The following is an 18,241-nucleotide window of genomic DNA, read 5'->3' on the forward strand; positions in this document are numbered from 1 at the left end:
GAAGAAACCAGATAGAAACATGATCCAGAAACACCACCGCCTTCTCTGGACCGAGATCATTGAAGATGGACTGAGGTGAAGTGGACAACTGTCCTGAGGTCTGATGGATCACAATCTGAGATTCTGTTTGGAAATCATGGACGCTGCATCCTCCAGGTTAAAGAGGAGAGGGACCATCCAGCTTGTTATCAGCGCACATTTCAAAAGCCAGCAACCGTGATGGTATGAGGGTGGCTGTGAAATATTGCTGTTTTAAGGGTGTAACTGAGCCTTTCAGAAAAAAATCTTGTAAACATATTCTCCTAGAATATGGAAATGATCAGGTATACTAGTTTCAGCTATACTTGTCGTTTTTTGTTTTATTTTATCGCGTATTAATACACAATTTTTTTGCATTCCTACTTTATTTGATGCTTGTGCAGGCACTCACCACTCAGACAAGCACATAAACTGTCACATAAAATCCGATATGCACATGCTGGTGGCTGAGCTGAAGCCCCTCAGAGACCTCCGTTCTCTGCCGACACCAACATGTGCCGACGGTTGAACCCGGAGCCTCGTTGTGCTCGTGAATTTCACCGTTTTCATCTCAGACTCTTCTCCTCTTTCCAAACCACTCCCGTGTTCATTCCCCTCCTCCACTCAGAGGATGACCACAGGAGGTTCACTTCAAGAAGCTCAGACAGACAAAGCCTTTTCCCTGAAAAGATGGATTTCCAAAAAAGCCACCAAAACTCCGGGGTGTCTGTTTTCACACGGAGAACCAAATCATTAGCAGAGACATGACGCATATGTTTATGAGGGTTTCTTAAGTAGCTTCTGAGCTGGGCTCTCCTAACATGGAGCAGCATGCTTTAAGGTGTGTTTGACTAACCAGTGCAATGCAGAGATAATGTAAAAAATGTGGAATATACAGACATATTAGATATGGTTTCATGTCGTAGTTAAAACTTTTATTTCATATAATGTAAGTAAAAATGGACTTAAATGGACGCAAGTGCAGAGGCATTGGCATGTTCCATCGAGATGGTTGATGTTCAATATTCACTGGGACGAAGACAAGATTCTGCTCTGTGTCATCTGTGTAGACTTTTGGCAAAAGGAGCAAACAGTCTGTGTACTGTTGGATTTCCTGCTGTCACCCCCCCCCCACACACACACACACACACACACACACACACAATCCTATTCATTCAATGACACCACAAATCTGTGCTGACACTCTGCAGAGGAGACCTGAGCGTTTCTGTGTGTGTTCCTGTGTTGGTCCTTTGTGTGTGTGTGTGTGTGTGTGTGTGCGTGTGTGTGTGTGTGTGTGTGTGTGTGTGTGTGTGTGTGTGTGTGTGCGTGCGTGCGTGCGTGCGTGTGTGTGTGCGTGCGTGTGTGTGTGTGTGTGTGTGTGACACATGTTGCACGCAGGCCTGTCTAGAAGTGCCTCTATAATGTGTGTATTCTGTATTCGGTGCTGCAGCCGCGATCGAGCGTCCATCTCCACAGTCCGATGAGTCTGAGTGTGCAGGACAGGGAGCGTTGTGAGAAAACGAGGTGTATATTTAGGCCGGCTTCGATGCGGTGGGACTCCACACTGCAGGGCCTGGCTGCCAGCCAAACTCCTCTGTTACCAAGGAAACGTGCTGCAGCCCTGGCATCCGAGGGGAGCAACACAATTTAACTGTTTTTTGCCTTTTTTCTGTTGCTGGGGCAAAGTAGCTGCAATACTACACACACACACACACACACACACACACACACACACACACACACACACACACACACACACACACACACACACACACACACACACACACACACACACACACACACACACACACAGTATGTGTAGGCATTCATACCATTTGAGCCACATCATGTACATCGTTTGTCAGTGGTCAGCATTATCTTTTATAGATCTTGCCCTAAACAGGCTCCTGACCTGTAATGCTTTGGAAGGATTTCTCTTTTTAAGTGCTTTTGTTTGGAAATGTGCCCTGCAAGTCCAGCAGAACAAGTAAATTATAAAAAAAATATAGCCATTCAATTCCATTAAAATAAAGGTTATAATTTACAAGTCGTTCCTGTTCTGTGCTTTCATCAGCTGCTTCAACAACAAACTGCGAAAGTCATTAAATCACTTTTACTTTCCTAAATCTGCATTTTGATTTCCTCCTCAGGTTTCGACGGCTTTCTGACCAACCAGTGACGCGTTGAGGCTGAAAACTGAGGCTGCAGAATCGTGTGTTTACAATTTGTGGATGAAGTAATGTCCGGGGAGCTTCAGGGAGCAACACCGGAAGAAGATGCTGCATTAATCTTTATGGGATTATGAAGTCCTACATAAATACTGTAAATACTGCAATATTGTAAAACAAAGTCGAATTCTGATTTCATCCTTATTTTGTTTAAAGTAAAAAAAAAAAATCTTTCAAAAGGACTCGTCATGTAAAATACTAAGAGACAGTATAAATACTTTGGACAGTAAATACAGTGAAACAGCGACAGAGTTTCGGGAACCAAACAAACACTGTTATCAGTGTGAAGTTGTCAGACGTCTGAGGGATGCTGCGTCAAGACGGCTCCGAATTATTTCTTAGAAACCAAACTTGTGTCAGTTCAGTCGTGTCATGTGGCTCCTTCCTTCCTCTTTTGACTGAGAGACTCAGCAGTGACCTCGATAAACTCTGCGTGGACAAGATAAGCACGTCTGTTCTCTATTCTGCTTCCTTAAAAGAAAGCTTTTTTCACAGAAACTTCAATGATTGTTTTGCATCTCGTCTTGTTTGTGGACAAGTTAGTCGGTGCACATCCAAAATATAAGATTTTATTAACACTCTTCTCTGCAAGAAGGTTCAAGAATCCTTTGCTTTTCTAAATAAGGTGCAGCAGTGAGAGAAGAATTCTGCAGACAGTTATTCATACTGAATACTGTTTAGTGCGAAAATAAGGTTGTGGTGAACAGCCACAGGCCAACAGTGTTGTTTACTTATATCAGAGCGCCCTCAGCTGGTGAAAGTACGACTCACCAAATGCAATTGCTCGTAAAATGTCATAAATAGTCCAGTTTTAAGCTTTGTCTCAATAAATGTTTGTTTAAGATGTTTTGAACTTATATAGGAATATTTATTAATTTTCTTTATCTGAATTTAAGAAAACCTAAATGCCCAAACAATGCTTTTCCTCTGCAGTGATAATATATGACCGTTAAGGAAGAAAATATAGCAATGGGTGAAAATATGCCAGTTTATTAGTCTACTCCTCTCACAACACAAAATGCACATGTGTAAACAAGTAAATGTTAGTTATGCATGTTATGCAAACATACAGTGTACATACATATTTGCCCAAACAGTACTGTGCAAAGGTTTTAGGGAGTATACATGTTTAGATTCTTAACTATCAAGTCATCATGGAGGTGTCATGAAGAGCAAAGAGTCCCCACAGAGCCAGTTATCATCCTGGAGTCCATCATGGACGACACAGAGACAAAGGACACTGAGACAGCCTGAATCCACACAAGCACTGCAACAAGTTCTACCAAGATCTGAACAACCTGCCAAGGACCTGAACAACTGTATGCAAGTCAGAACGCAATAAAACCGGTGCAAGATTAAGTTCAAGATCAAGTCCCCAACCAAGTCCGAAACTGGTCCTGAACCAGTCCAAAGGCAATCTAAAACAAAGGCCAACATCAAACCCAAACCAGAGCTGAACTTATCATGTTGGCGTCAGTCTGGGATCACATGAAGAAACTGAGAGAAATGAAATCCACACAACAACTGTGTTAAATTCTTCAACATGCAGAACCTTAAAAACAGTCTGTAGGTTTACAGATGTGAACTTCTGCTGTTTTAAAAGGTGTTCACACCGAACACTGATCCAGGTGTTTTATCTTTACTGTTTGGGAGAGTATCCTCACATTATTTTTACTGTGTAAAGTTTTGCATAGTTCTGTATGTGCATATGCACACATGCATTTATACATGCATATATATATATATCCAGCATATATTCACATATAGAGACACAATCAGTGAGGTTTGGCTTATTTTCTCTCAGCTAATGTCTTTAAAAAGAAGTGATACTGAGATTTATTCCAATACAGGCGTTGACCTTTCTACAAAAACCTGTTGTTACATAAAAAGTGAACTTGCTCTATGTGAACAGAAAAGAAGACCAACAATGGCAATAGTGTTAAAATAAAAAAGGAGGGCGTGTGTGGGACAGAGGCGTCTCCTTTCCAGTAACTGCACACAGTTCCTCTTTCTGTAGATGTCAAACTTTGTCAGATTTCACTTTCAAAACATTCCTCTTCCTTTATTTTGTGTCATTCAACAGGCCTTTTAAATACATGCACACACAAACACACACTACCACCACCCCCAGTGTGAGCACGACCACACACACACACACACACACACACACACACACACACACACACACACACACACACACACACACACACACACACACACACACACACACACACACACACACACACACACACACACACACACACACACACACACACACTGCACTGACACATTAAGTCCTGGTTGGAGGTGGAGACCTGAGAAGTGGGGGAGGCGACTGTGTTTCTCTCGGTACAGCTGTCACTCAAACCTGACTCATCTCTCCCCTCCCTGCAGCATGAAGGAGGGTGTGGGGGGTGATGGAGGGAGACAGGCCAAATGCTGCATCCTTACTGCAGTGATTTTTTTTCTTATTTGTATTACTGCATATCACAGGATCACTACACCAACAGGCCCTGAAAGTCCTGGATAGGAAACGATTATCACCACCGATGAATACTTACTAAATATAAAATGGGAAGTTTTGATAACTATATTTTTTACTCAAATTTCCGCTTAGTGCATAAAATCCTTAATAATGCTGCTCCTCCACCTTTGAGAAGTTTTGCCGCTGCCTCTGCACAATCTTTCGTTTAAATCTATTAACAAATAGAATAAACTCCCGTTAATCTAAAAACTCGCTCACTTCACTATCTTCTCCTGCTAAATAACCAGACGTGTCAGCACTGATTTTAAATTTGACAACCTGTCCTTACAAAGTTTTTTTTATGTCCCATTCTGATGTTTCTCCTGTTAAGTACTGTATATCTTGTTGTGTTGGTATGTGTCTCTCTTTATGAGAGGTCCCTGCTATAAATAAACTTAAATTTAAACTTAAATTGTATGTGCTGTTCTTTTTAGCGAGCGGTAAAGTGGCTGCCCCCCCCCTCCTTTACTCTCCCAGCCAAGCGTGAGTCCTCACCCTACAAACAGAGCATCTTTCACGGGTGGCTGCTTGCGACTGCAGCCTCCTCTCAGCAGCATCAACGCCAGAGAGCTGACTGCTGGAAACAGAGCAGGACTGATGACTGGAGCTGGACTTTAAAGACCCAGTTTATTGTCAGGACGCAGCAGCCCTGAACCTGCTTCCCCAATGGCAGCTGGTTCCAGAACAATTATCACAATTCTTTTTCATTAAATAACATCCTGAATGTCGCCGACTACCTTCATTTTGTGTCGGCCAGCTTCTGTAATCTCAGAGTTTCAGCTGAGGTCAACCGTTCTTTTAAACCATTTAAAGGTCACTCGTCGTTTTTTTAAATTGAGGTTGTTGTAACTCTTTGTATGTTGAAACCACACACTGGATATAAAAGAGTTCGTAGCTTCAGGTCTGTAAAATGGTTCTGATCCAGAAGTGTCTTCAGCTGCAATCCCAGCGAGTGCCACTAGAGGTCGGCTCCAAAAAGCCTCCGGCTCCATAGACTCCCATTCAACTTCTCTCATCAAATCCAAAGTGAATAAAATGTGTCCATCAGTTATCTCGGTGTTGTTAGCTAAAGTCACTCCTTCTTCTTAGTTTTCTGGAGGTCCATCTGAAAATAATCCCTCATTCATTAGAAAAGAAGATTCAAGAAGACCTGTTTTTGGGGGCGTGTCTGTTTGATTGACAGGCCTGTGGTGCAGTCAGGTTACAGCTATCGGTGGGCGGGACGTAGTATCGTCAGGTTTCCGATCAGATCGGTCAGATCCACCGCTGGCTCCTCCCCCAGCTCGTCCAAATATGGTCACTTCCTGCTCCAAACCGCTCCGAACTAGCAAAGATGGTGACGGACAGAATCTGAACTGGAGGATTCATTCATAAAGTTCACAAACCAACGATGACATCACTGATGGAGGATGACATCACTGATGGATGGCACTTGATTAATTTTCAATTAATAATATAAAAGTGATTTCAAAGTTTTGCTTCAGGTCCATAAAGAATTAATATATAGTCATGACAAGCTTCATCAGCCATCTTCCAGTTAAACCAGGTGACCAAACATTTAATGCCTACTGATTTCTATTTTGCACCAACAATAAACTGATGATTGCAGCTCTGTGAATAAGTGACAAGCACACACAGCCACATAGTAGATTTCACACAATCCTGAGCTTGAAATAAGTGTAAATAGCAGCCATGTTTTGGATTTACACGCTGTGGTTGTCAGGGGTGACGTTGGCGCTCGTGTTACATTCAGGAGTGTCTTACAAGGTGAGATGTTAATGTGATCGGAACGAGAAGAATCCAGACTGTGGTGTCGAGTTTACTCTCCAGTTTCCTCCGTCAGCGTTCAGCTGATGAGGCAGAGCCAGGAGACTCCGACTGACTGTTTGATGAGGTTTCTGTAAAATGAGGTGAGAGATTTATCTGTAAACACACAAACAGGCCTGCAGGCATCACAAAGTCTCCCTCAGCAACAGTAGAGTCTGTTTACAGCCACTAGAGGGCAGTGTTGGATTTGTTTCTGCTTCCCAACACAGCGTTGATTTCAAATAAAGTTGAGGACCAAACATAAAACTGGAACTTTTCTTTACTCGACTGTGTTGGGCAGCTTCACATGTCATCAAGCAACATCCAGCAAAGAAAGGAGACACGGACGAACCTCTGCTGAATGAAACAGTAAATTCCGAAGTCATCAACATGTCGTTGTGACATAGCTCAGCAGTCTTTACACTTCATAACCAGAGCTCATAAACCAGACACCCCTTACTATAAACATTCAGTGCAGCTCCTCACACCTCTTTGAGGGCTGGAAAAAAAGTACTTGTAGCGTCGGATTGTGACCTAAACATGTTTGTAATGAAACATGTTCTTGCTAATCTAACTCTTTAATGTTGGGGTTGAAAAAGGCATAAAAATAACAGGTTGAGTAGTTTGTGACTTGAATTCCTATGTTGAGGGCGGCAGGGTGGTGCAGTGCAGGCTCACAGCAGAAAGGATCAGGGTTCGATCCTCGGCCGAGGCGGGGACCTTTCTGTGTGGAGTTTGTACCCCGGCTTCTTCTCACCATCCAGAAACATGCATGTCAAGTTAACTGGTGATTCTAAAAGGCCTGTAGGTGTGAAAGTCAGCATGCACGTCTGTCTGTGATGGACTGCCGACCCGTCCGGGTGCAGCCCGCCTTCACCCAAAGTCCGGATAGAGCCGGTAGAGATAATGGATGGATGATTATGGTGATCCTTTGGAGATCGAGGAAACAAACTCAAGATCCATTTAGTGTCTTGATATAGTGGCTTTGACCGCAACACGGTCAACACGAGTTTTTCGATAAAAAACAAAAAAGACAAAGGAAAAATAAATAATAGAAGAGGTGTTAAATAGATGCACTGTTCATTTTCTGTCTCCATTCATTCTGTTAACATTCATCTGCTGATAAAGGTCATGGTTGAAAACCCCAGAAGAAACAACAAAGTGTACCTTAAAGTTGTTTTTTTCCATACAACAGAATGGTTAATAGGTTTTTTTTAATTTTTTTTATCAAAGATTATTTATTCTGCAAGATATTTCATTGTTTTAATAGTAAATCATCCTCATACTTTTTTTTTTTCTGGAGCTTTTGACCACGTCACATTGAGACTGTCACAAAAGAGCCGTCAGAGTTTTTTTTTCCACAGTTTCAGATGTGTTTTAGGATGGAACTGTTCTCACAGACTCAGTCAGTGAGACCTTTGCTTGTATTGCCACCTCCCTCTGAGTATTTCCACACTTCTACCGGCCAATTTGACACAATATCAGCTACCAATGGAGCTATTCTTAGAGATGCAGCGCACCAGAGAGGATGGAACTCTACTATGACAGTAGTTGTTGACTAAACACAACACGCCGTATCCAGACACTTGGAGGTCTCGTGGGGATTAAAGCCTCTGTGTCGTGCTGGGATATGTTTCCAACTCTGTGCTCCCGGTAAATTCTCCAAGGAATCTGTGTGCCACCCTGTTACCCCATAATAGGAATAACTGGACGGGCATCGCGGTGGCTCAGCCTCATACCACACAATTATACCAATTAACACCCGCCTGCTGCAGGCCTAAGAGAACAGCATTGTGAGGGTGCTGTGTTAGATTCATGAGATGGAAAAAAGCTGGACATCGTAACGTGACTCTCCTGTGACCCAACGCTGCACGTCGCTCCTCATGCCATTGTTTGATATTTGCCTTGGCAGGAACACGAGGCGTCATGAAACATGCATCCTGAACACAAGTTCAGTAAATCCAGCCGGACTACCGAGCCTCGCCGTCATCGCACCTGTGCTGCCATCACGGCTCAATCTGTCATTTGTGTCAGACAGCTTTCTGGAGAGGTTTTGTCCTAGAAGTACTAAGATTCGAAAAGACACACACAGACACCAGGAGCAGAAATAAATTAAAGGTAACAGAACACACACATTTATACAGAAACCTCCCTTCAACATATTCAGGACATCTGAGTCGATGTAGCTGCAGAGAAGAGAAGAACAGACTTCTGAGTGTTGGTGTCATGTTTAGCGAACGGGCCTGAGGATTTGGTCAAACTGAAACAAATTCACATTGACATAATATTATGTGTAAAGCACAAAAGACACGTATGTCTTCAGTAGAAAGGATGCCAGGAGAAGTGATACTTCACACCCATCAGTCCACAGGAAGATACCGTGTCAGAGTCACAAGGTCATTTGACGAAGTACAAAATTGCTAAAGTTTGAAGTGTTCGTAGCTTCAGGTCTGTAAAATGGTTCTGATCCAGAAGTGTCTTCAGCTGCAATACCAGCGAGTGCCACTAGAGGTCGGCTCCAAAAAGCCTCCGGCTCCATAGACTCCCATTCAACTTCTCTCATCAAATCCAAAGTGAATAAAATGTGTCCATCAGTTATCTCGGTGTTGTTAGCTAAAGTCACTCCTTCTTCTTAGTTTTCTGGAGAGCCATCTGAAAATAGAGCCAAGGTTTGCTCATGTTGGCCTTTAATATTGTAAACCTGTTATTGCCTGAATTTAGGGATTTTCTTTTTGGGGCGAATTTCCAACAAAAAAAGGGTTACAGATGAAAAAAAAAATGCAACTTTGGAGCAAAGTGCAAAAACTTCTCAAATCGTACACTTTAATTGTCTTTGTAATGACCCATCTGATCTGCTGTGACACCAGCTGAATAGCAACAGGTCCTTTGAGACTTTATTCATGTATGGAGATGGAGGTTAAGCCGGTATGCAAAAAGTGTCATCAAGCATTTTGAGTGTTCGGAGGAAAGAATGCCAACATATCTAAACAGCTCAAAGAGCGCATTTCAACCTTTACGCAGAATTGAAGGTGAAAGAGTTTCACTAACATGTCGTCCCTCTCTGTATCTCTGTGATATACTCTGTAGTGTCTGCTATGTATGAGCGTAAACAAAAACCTCATGCCAGCTTTTTGTTACAACGTGACCTCAAAAATTCAACTGTGATGAATATTATCAGAGAGAAACTCATTGATTCGATGGGAGAACCTGTAACACACACGGCAGGCAGGCAGCGTGTCCCAGGCCTGATGCTGAGCTTCATTTCACTCATAAACATAGATTAAACTGGAGGAAAGTCGGTAAGATTCATTCTCATTGATCCATACATCTTCTTTACAAAAGTGTCTGGTCCTCTCGTAGATGTTGAAATATTTCACTGGGAAATGGAAAACGTTGAATAGAAGAAGTGAACAAAGAGTGAACAAAACCAAAACCAATCAGCAACAACATTTCTCCACAGGATAAAACTTGACTCATGCTCTGTATTTTCCAGGGTCTGAATTAAAACTGGATGTGGAGTTCAACCTTTGGCAGATAGTGAACAGCTCTGTCTTGTCTCTGTCTGTATTTAGAAGCGATCGGACGATTCAGATGTCAGATGACTCGCTCGTGTCCGTGACCATCCGAGTCCATGACCAACAGACTTACTGACCCTCTATACATCATCACAGAGAAGACAGGTCCCAGAGGTCCTGCTGGGAGTCAGGCACACAGCAGGCAGAGCCGTCTATTTAAAGAGTTGCTGCAACGAGAAGTTTTGGAAGGTTTTTTGATTCCAGAATGACTTGTAATTATTATTTTGAGCATCTGGTTGGCAATAACAACTTAAAAATGAGGCCCAACTCAAACCTAAGAACTTTTTCATTAACAAATGATTCAATTCAATTTTATTTATATCGCTAATAGTCACATTTGTTGAGTACTTACTTTGTAAACGACCAACACAATGATTTCAATATTAAAAATAGGAGGTTTTCTTTTCTTTCAGTCGACTAAATTGAATCAACTTCCAGCTGCTGTATTTGTCATTAAAGGACTGATTAAGAGGGAAACAGAAACCTCCAGTGTTCAGAGGTACAGCTCCATTAGGCAGAACGCTCTAAACACGAAGCGGCATGTCAATCTGAAACCGTATCTCAGCAGGCTGTCTTCAGCCACTCTATCAACACCAGCGCTGCTGTAAAGCTCATTCCTGCACTCCATCCACTTACTAACCTTTCTATATTAAGGCCTCCCCTCAGAGAGCCGGACATACACGTTTCATCGGAGGTATTCTGTAGTACATTACACACACACGACTCAGCGAGCTCCTGTTACTCCTCGTTATGACTTCCATTTTAATGCAGATACGAAGAAACCATAATCTCTAACACGGTGCACACAGCCGTCTATAGATGATGAGAGGAATTATCAGGTGTTCTCTTAAGATATCATTTTATTTTACTGTCCTGCAGACCTGCTGATTGTCTGGAAAATACTATGATCAGCGGTTCAAATGGTGCCTGTCCAGTGTTGGTTTTCTGTTTTTTCACGTTAATCCCTGCATCAATGTTCTCTGTGTTCATTTTTGGTTTTGACCAAAAATGCCAGTGCTAGAATTTGATTGGTCTGTCAGTGGAACTAAAGATAGTTCATAATATCACCTGACACAGCGTTAACGTGCCGACTGGCCAGTACATAATCTGTACAAAAAGATGAATGGATGCAAAATACTGCAGAAACGGGCGCTGCCATCTTACGCCGGTGATTTGCAACTGAAGTCTGTGCCGCAATGATCGGTGGGTGAACATGTAGGATCGACCTCCAGCGCTCCGCCGGGTGCCAATGTCAGCACACACCCCTTAAACTTCAGGCAGCCGACCCGCCGCAGTCCTGACAGTCGTAAACTGTTGTGGAGGCTCGCTGCAGGCGTCTCCAGATAAAAAAATGATTAAATGATAAAACCCGCTGGACGGAGCTGGATATCAGCTCCTTCTGCTTCATAGATTCATTGTGCTCGCTAACAATAAATGAGCCTTCAAAACACAACTTAAAAAAAACCTGCAGCGCCTCCTCAGATACCTCACAACATCCAAACGTCTAATAATGACGTTTTATCAAAAGCATTTGGGTTTAATTTAAAATAAGTACTCTTATCTAAGTACTGTTATGTTTGTCAGGTCAGAAGACTTGAACTGTCCTTGTCCTCCGTCACATGACCTTCTTCGACCCGGCTCCTCACAGTGCATGAGACATAAGGTACCTTGTTCATGTGTTTGACACATGACATGGCAAAACAACATTATTTGACGCTCTGGAAATGAGAACAGACTCAAATATCTGCCGAATATTCTGCAGAACAACTCATTTTGTGGGATTATTGGATCGATGTTTGTAGGCTGTGATGTTTTCCAGTCAGCTGAAGTAATGTCAGCCCTCCAACGGTTCAGACCGTGTTTCAACTAATATAAAACATGTTTTATCCTGTTTTATTTGACATCAATTGAAAACATAGTATAATGTAGTTATTTATATTTATATTTATATTTGTCCTCTTTTACTGACACTGTAACACCTTTACTTAGTTATTTATGTGATATGGTGTATGCATTTCTAGATGGCATTAATATTAGTATTTTATGTGTTTATATTTTCACACTGCTATAAATGCTTATACAGACCATACATTTTGTGCTAATAATAATAATAAACTTGATTTCTTAGCACTTTTTTAAACTCGAGTTACAAAAGGCTTCTGAACTCCAACAAGCCTCAACAACACAATGATCGTATGAAACAACCACGAAAACAAATTAAAACTGGGGATAAAAGAAACAAGAGTGGATGACCAAAGAAAACATTATGACAATCCAACAATCATTGTGAGAATCATCGGTCTGGTGGGTGTTTTCTCGTCGTGACCCCTCAGGAGTGTCCGACATGTACGAGTGTGTGCGAGATAAACAACGGTGCCACAAGACGAACCATCTGTTGGACTGTAAAGACGGAATTTCTCACGTCCAAGAATACCAAATACCCCGAACCATTACCGTGGTGAATAAATCTTTTCCTCCGCAGCAGGTGCTCCCACCGAGTGTCTGAACACGTCTATATTTTGATGTAACATCGTGTACACGGGCAAAATTTCTGCATGTAGGAATGGTAAAGTCATGCTAACGGCCTGGCGAGCACTCGGAGCAGCTGTCAGATGAAGTCTGTGATAAGAGTGACACTTTCGGAGGTGGTGACATGTTAATGTAATTTCACACAGGGCTAAATTTCTCAATCTTAATGTCCAAGCCCTGCACTAAATGTCACATGTCATCCAGCCGCCTGTTGCTTTGGCTATTGTTCAGAACAGCTGTGTGAGATATGCAAAACACATGAATGTGATAAAGCTGCAATGACACGTTATTTATAAAAAAAATTAAAAATGGATGAAATGACTATGTATAATGTGAAAAGAGTTGCTCGTAATGACGAACATACTGAGAATTAGTAGTAGTTCTTCTCAGATTTATGGGCATTTTAGGCTCTTTCAGGTCTTTGTTTTGGTCCTGGTTTGTCACCATCATTTCCATGCCAGTCTGCGGACCTCGCTGTACACGAGCTGGTCAGCATGAGAGCACACACACAAAGAACAGTGAAATATTTAGCAGCCAAAGTGTCAGATATTTTCCTGCAGGAGTCGATGGAGAGCAAAAACAGAGCGAGACGTAAAGTGAATATTGTACATAGAGTCATAAACTGCTGTTAGCAAACATAACATTAAACATTATCTTTATAAGGAGCTAATGTTGTGTTTTCAGAAGACTTTGAATTTTGGACTGATTTCAGATTCTGAACACTGTTTCTGGCATTGCCATGGTACCCAACACACATCACACACAATGTTGTTGCTGCTTTGAGAACTGAAAAACGTCCACACGTGACAGTATGTTCGTTCTTTCATCATCAATATCAACACCCTGTTCAGTGGCTCATGCATTTATAGAACCATAGTGATGATGGTGAGAAGTAGTTCCTATCTATCTGGTAATATTCATACTGATTTAGGTGCTAGCATAATTATTTTCCCTGCTGATGGGAAAAATTGTTGAAAGTGTGAATATTTCACTAATAACACACAGCAAAGTGACAGTTTTCTACTTTTTTCTGGGCCGCATACTTGAATCACGATGTGCTGCAAACTATTTTCTCCACAAGCTTTTAGTGTTTTTTAGTAAAAAAGAAGTGTTATGGATTTAGTACTCAGAAATTACCAGTAACTATACTGCCGTTACATAAACGTAGATTGGAGTCTGCTTTGTCAGTCCAGATTTTTTCAATGATTGACAGGTCTGGACTGCAGGAGGCCAGTTTATCAGCGGACTCTTCTACTAGAGAACCATGCTGTTGGAATACGTGCAGAATGTGGTTGGACGTTGTTCTGCTGAAATAAACAAGACCTTCCCTGAAAGAGACGTTGTCTGGATGGCAGCATATGTTGCTCCAAAACCTGAATATATCATTCAGCATGAATGCTTCCTTCCAGATGTTCAAGCTACCCATGCCATGTGCACTAATGCATCCCTGTACCATCACAGATGCTGGCTTTAGAACTGAGCTGATAACAAGCTGGATGGTCCCTCTCCTCTTTAACCTGGAGGATGCAGCGTCCATGATTTCCAAACAGAATCTCAGATTGTGATCCATCAGACCTCAGGACAGTTGTCCACTTCACCTCAGTCCATCTTCAATGATCTCGGTCCAGAGAAGGCGGCGGTGTTTCTGGATCATGTTTCTATCTGGTTTCTTCTTTGGAGAGTTTTAACATCATTTGTGGACGCAGCGATGAACTGTGTTCACAGACGATGGTTTTCACAAGTGTTCCTGAGCCCATGCAGTGATTTCCACTCCAGAATAGTGTGTTTTTAATGCAGTGCTGCCTGAGGGCCCGAAGATCACCACCATCCAATATTGGTTTCCAGCCTTGTCCCTTGTGTTCAGAGATTTCTCCAGATTCTCTGAATCTTTTAATGATATTATGAACCGTAGACGATGAAATCCACTAATTCTTTGTAGTTTTACGTTGAGGAACATTATTCTTAGATTGTTGAACTATTTTCCAACACAGTCTTTCAGAGTGGTGAACCTCTCCCCATCTTCACTGGAGAGACACTCTGCCTCTCTGAAATCATCTTTTATACCCAATCATGTTACTGATCTGTTGCCATGGTAACCTGATTACTTGTCAGATGCTCCACCAGCTGTTTTTTTTTTTTTTTTTTTTTATCTTTACACAACTTTTCATGTCTTTTGTTGACCCTGTCACAACCACAACTGAAATATGTTGCTGCCATCAATATATATAAATATATATATAAATAAATATTTTGTCATAAAAGTATAAAATGTCACTGTTTTAACATTTGATATGTTGTCTTTGGTCTATTTACAATTAAATGTGTTCATGTGATTTGTAAATCATTGCATTCTATTTTTATTTATATTTTACACAGAGTACCAACTTTTTTGGAAACGGAGTTGTAATACTTCAGTATTGGGAAAACTATTTAGAAATATATGAACATAATTTGAAGGAAAGGCAGTTGGCTCAGAAAACTAAAGTTGCGTTATTTAGTTACCTTCCATTTCTTGCTGTTATAATATGTCCGTTTATTATTCAGAATCATGATTTTTAGATGTATTTTTGATGAGAAGGGAGCTCAATTTAGGCTAAAACTGTGTTCGAGCTTTAGATACATAAATAGCATCTTGTGGAGCTGCTGCAAGCTGTACTTCTTCACTGTTGATGGAGCAGAGCTGTTTTCTCTTGCTTCAAGACTCTGAGATAAACAAAGCTCACCCTGTCCGACACATCTCTCTTTTCTGACACCACCGGGTTGAAACTAATATTGATGCTGTTGTCTAACGCTGAAATATATCTTCCTTTAAGGGTCCAAAACATTTGAACTGACTTCCTCGGAGAACTGTGGGTCAGTACCAACTTGAAGACATCCTGCCTGATTCATTGGTCACAGGGTCTCGTCAGCTCATGGAAATATTGGCCTCATTTCTTCGGGTACACTTTCCATGATGTGGAGGAACAGTTGGAATTAATATTTCCTCCGGTTTGTTTGGAATTGATAGCGGTGGCTTCATTTTTCACCACGTGTCAAAAACAGGATGATTTTGAATGCCTCACTCAGTATTAATGGTGGAAAACAGTCTTCTCTTCTCTGACATCAGAGAGCTGACAGCTGAAACTACACTTCATGGTGTCTCTTCATTAAAATTGATCTCGATGTGTTTACCAGAGGAACAGCGAGAACTCACAGGGCTGGTTAGCTCTGTAATTCCATTCCTGTGAGAGTCCCGAGGACAGCAGCGGGGTCGCGATGGGACAGGAAGTTTCGGACCTGGACTCCGCCTGGCGCCTCGAAGACGCCTCCGCACCACCCTGGGATGTAAAAGATCCCAAAAATGACATGAGCCTGTGTCTGTGGTGACAGCGTAATATGATGATCACAAACCTCAAAACACGCTCCACTACATAACTTTAATCAGCGATGGCAGCCTGACTGACAGCGGAGGGTCGCTATGATGTCAGCCGGCTGCAACAGAACTTAACAGAATATTTTTGGAATCCGTAAAGAAGGAAAAATAGATCCAGCCGATGTGGCTGCATTAATAATTGGCTAATCTGAAATCCATTCTGTCCACTTCATTTGATTCAGATGGGTCACCGATAAACATTTAAACTTTAAACCAGTTACAGCCGACAAACTGACCTTTGTTGTTTGAGAGAAAGCCAGCAGCTCTGGAGGGCAGTGGCTGACACCTCATTATCCCACCGCAGGCCTGCAGAGACCGACACACCGACCGATCTGTTTCTCTGTCGTCATGTCAGCTCGCGGAAGCTCGCTGCCACCAGAATAACTAGCGGGGGTCGCGGTGCTGAGTGAGGTCACAGTGAATGAGACACAGGTCAACACACACACTGAGTCCACACAGGTGCAACAACAACACCCCATTAGGCCTGCCGGGTCTGGAGGCGACACCGCGGGGGATTTGTTTTGTACGAGTGCCACAGCTTGAGTGCATTCATGGCTTCCAGTTCAGGGCCACGAAGGGACGACTGGACTGCTGCTGGCTTTGTTACGATGTCTCATTACCAGGTGGAGAGATCTAACCAACAAACATTCAACGGTATGTTAATGTAAAGCATTTATCCATTTAGCCTCTTCCTCCATCTTGTATTAGCCTGATGCGAACCAGAAAGAAGATACAAGTCTTCACCCTTGTTTGCAGACCTGCGGTTAATTTGAACCAATCAGCATGCTCCCAAACTGTCCACCAAAGTGTTTTTTCCAGAATACGGCGCATTATACATTTATTTGAAATGAACATGAGCAGCTAGCGAGGTGCTGAACGTTTATTCTGCCTGAAAGCCGAACGTTTTGCGAGGGTTAAAAAATGTTAACGCCGGGCTCGTCATCGTCACCAGCCGTCCAATCACAGTGAAGGAGGGGTGGGACAAACGCGGCTAACCACCAACACTGTTCGCTGATTGATCCGTCCTTCAGAGTGGCTGTGCAAACTCTAATAATATATTCACAGCGAAGAGTAATGTGTAGGACGGGATGTTTTATTTCCCTCATGAATCATTGAGCTGCAAAAGAAGCAGTGATGATACAGTTACAGTAACAGTCAACTTCTGTTATTTCTTCCACAAATTATTTACCGTGCACAGTATAATACCAGTGACTAGACCAAGTAACATACAATGTTATAGTGACTCACTGTTTCTCTAAAGTCTGGTTTCCACCAGGACTGCGATGCAGCCGGAGACGTTGTCCGGGATGAAGCTGCTCGCAGGTATTCCTGACAATCGTTGTGATTCTATGTGGCGTCCTGCAGCGTATTCAGAAGCGCCAGACAAGCGGCCCTCAACGTGATGGAGAAGATCAGCCGGGCAGGAAGTCTGACAGAGAAACAGCAAAGAGAATCCGAACGATTTTCACAATAAAACACCTTGCGCAGACTCCCAACAGAATATCACCACATCAACATCCACCTTCGGGTCTTTCACGGAGGAGAAGTGCGTTCTCAATGCTAAAGGATAAAAACCAAGGAAAAAAAATGATCAAATGAATCAAAAACAAAATGCTCAGCTTCTGAAACGCTCCCGGTTGGATATAAGGCCTTGCAGAGGATGGAAGAAAAGACGTCGCAGAAATCCTGATTGATGCATGTGTTCATCTGTTTGTGTCATTGTGAGTATGACAACATGAGTGAAATGTGTAATCAGAGCATCAGGCCCATGTGTCACATTATATGTACCTCAACTCAGTTTGTCAAGTGGTCATAAATCCCCTTTGAAAGGTAATAATAATAATATACTGTCAAAATAAAAGTGGGTTTATTTAATGTGTCTTCCTTCCAGAAAACACACAAAAGAAACATGGACAGATTAAAAAAGCAGGCTCGATTTCTGTGTTTAAATATTTACGTCTATATAAACAATTTAACACTGTGTAGTTTCATCTGTCATAATTGATAAGATCATATATTTTATTTAAAGTATACAATTATAATAGAATATTTCCCTTTTAGCTGTCGTGGAGTGGATGTATAATTCTGTCAGCTGGAAGCATGGCTGTGTGAGTGTGTGCGAGTCATCCTGTGTGTTTGGATTCCC

The sequence above is a fragment of the Brachyistius frenatus genome, unplaced genomic scaffold (assembly GCF_029030835.1).
Source record: "Brachyistius frenatus isolate BFR_SWC_R1_liver_20210118 unplaced genomic scaffold, ASM2903083v1 Contig_75, whole genome shotgun sequence".
Classification (NCBI taxonomy): Eukaryota; Metazoa; Chordata; class Actinopteri; family Embiotocidae; genus Brachyistius; species Brachyistius frenatus.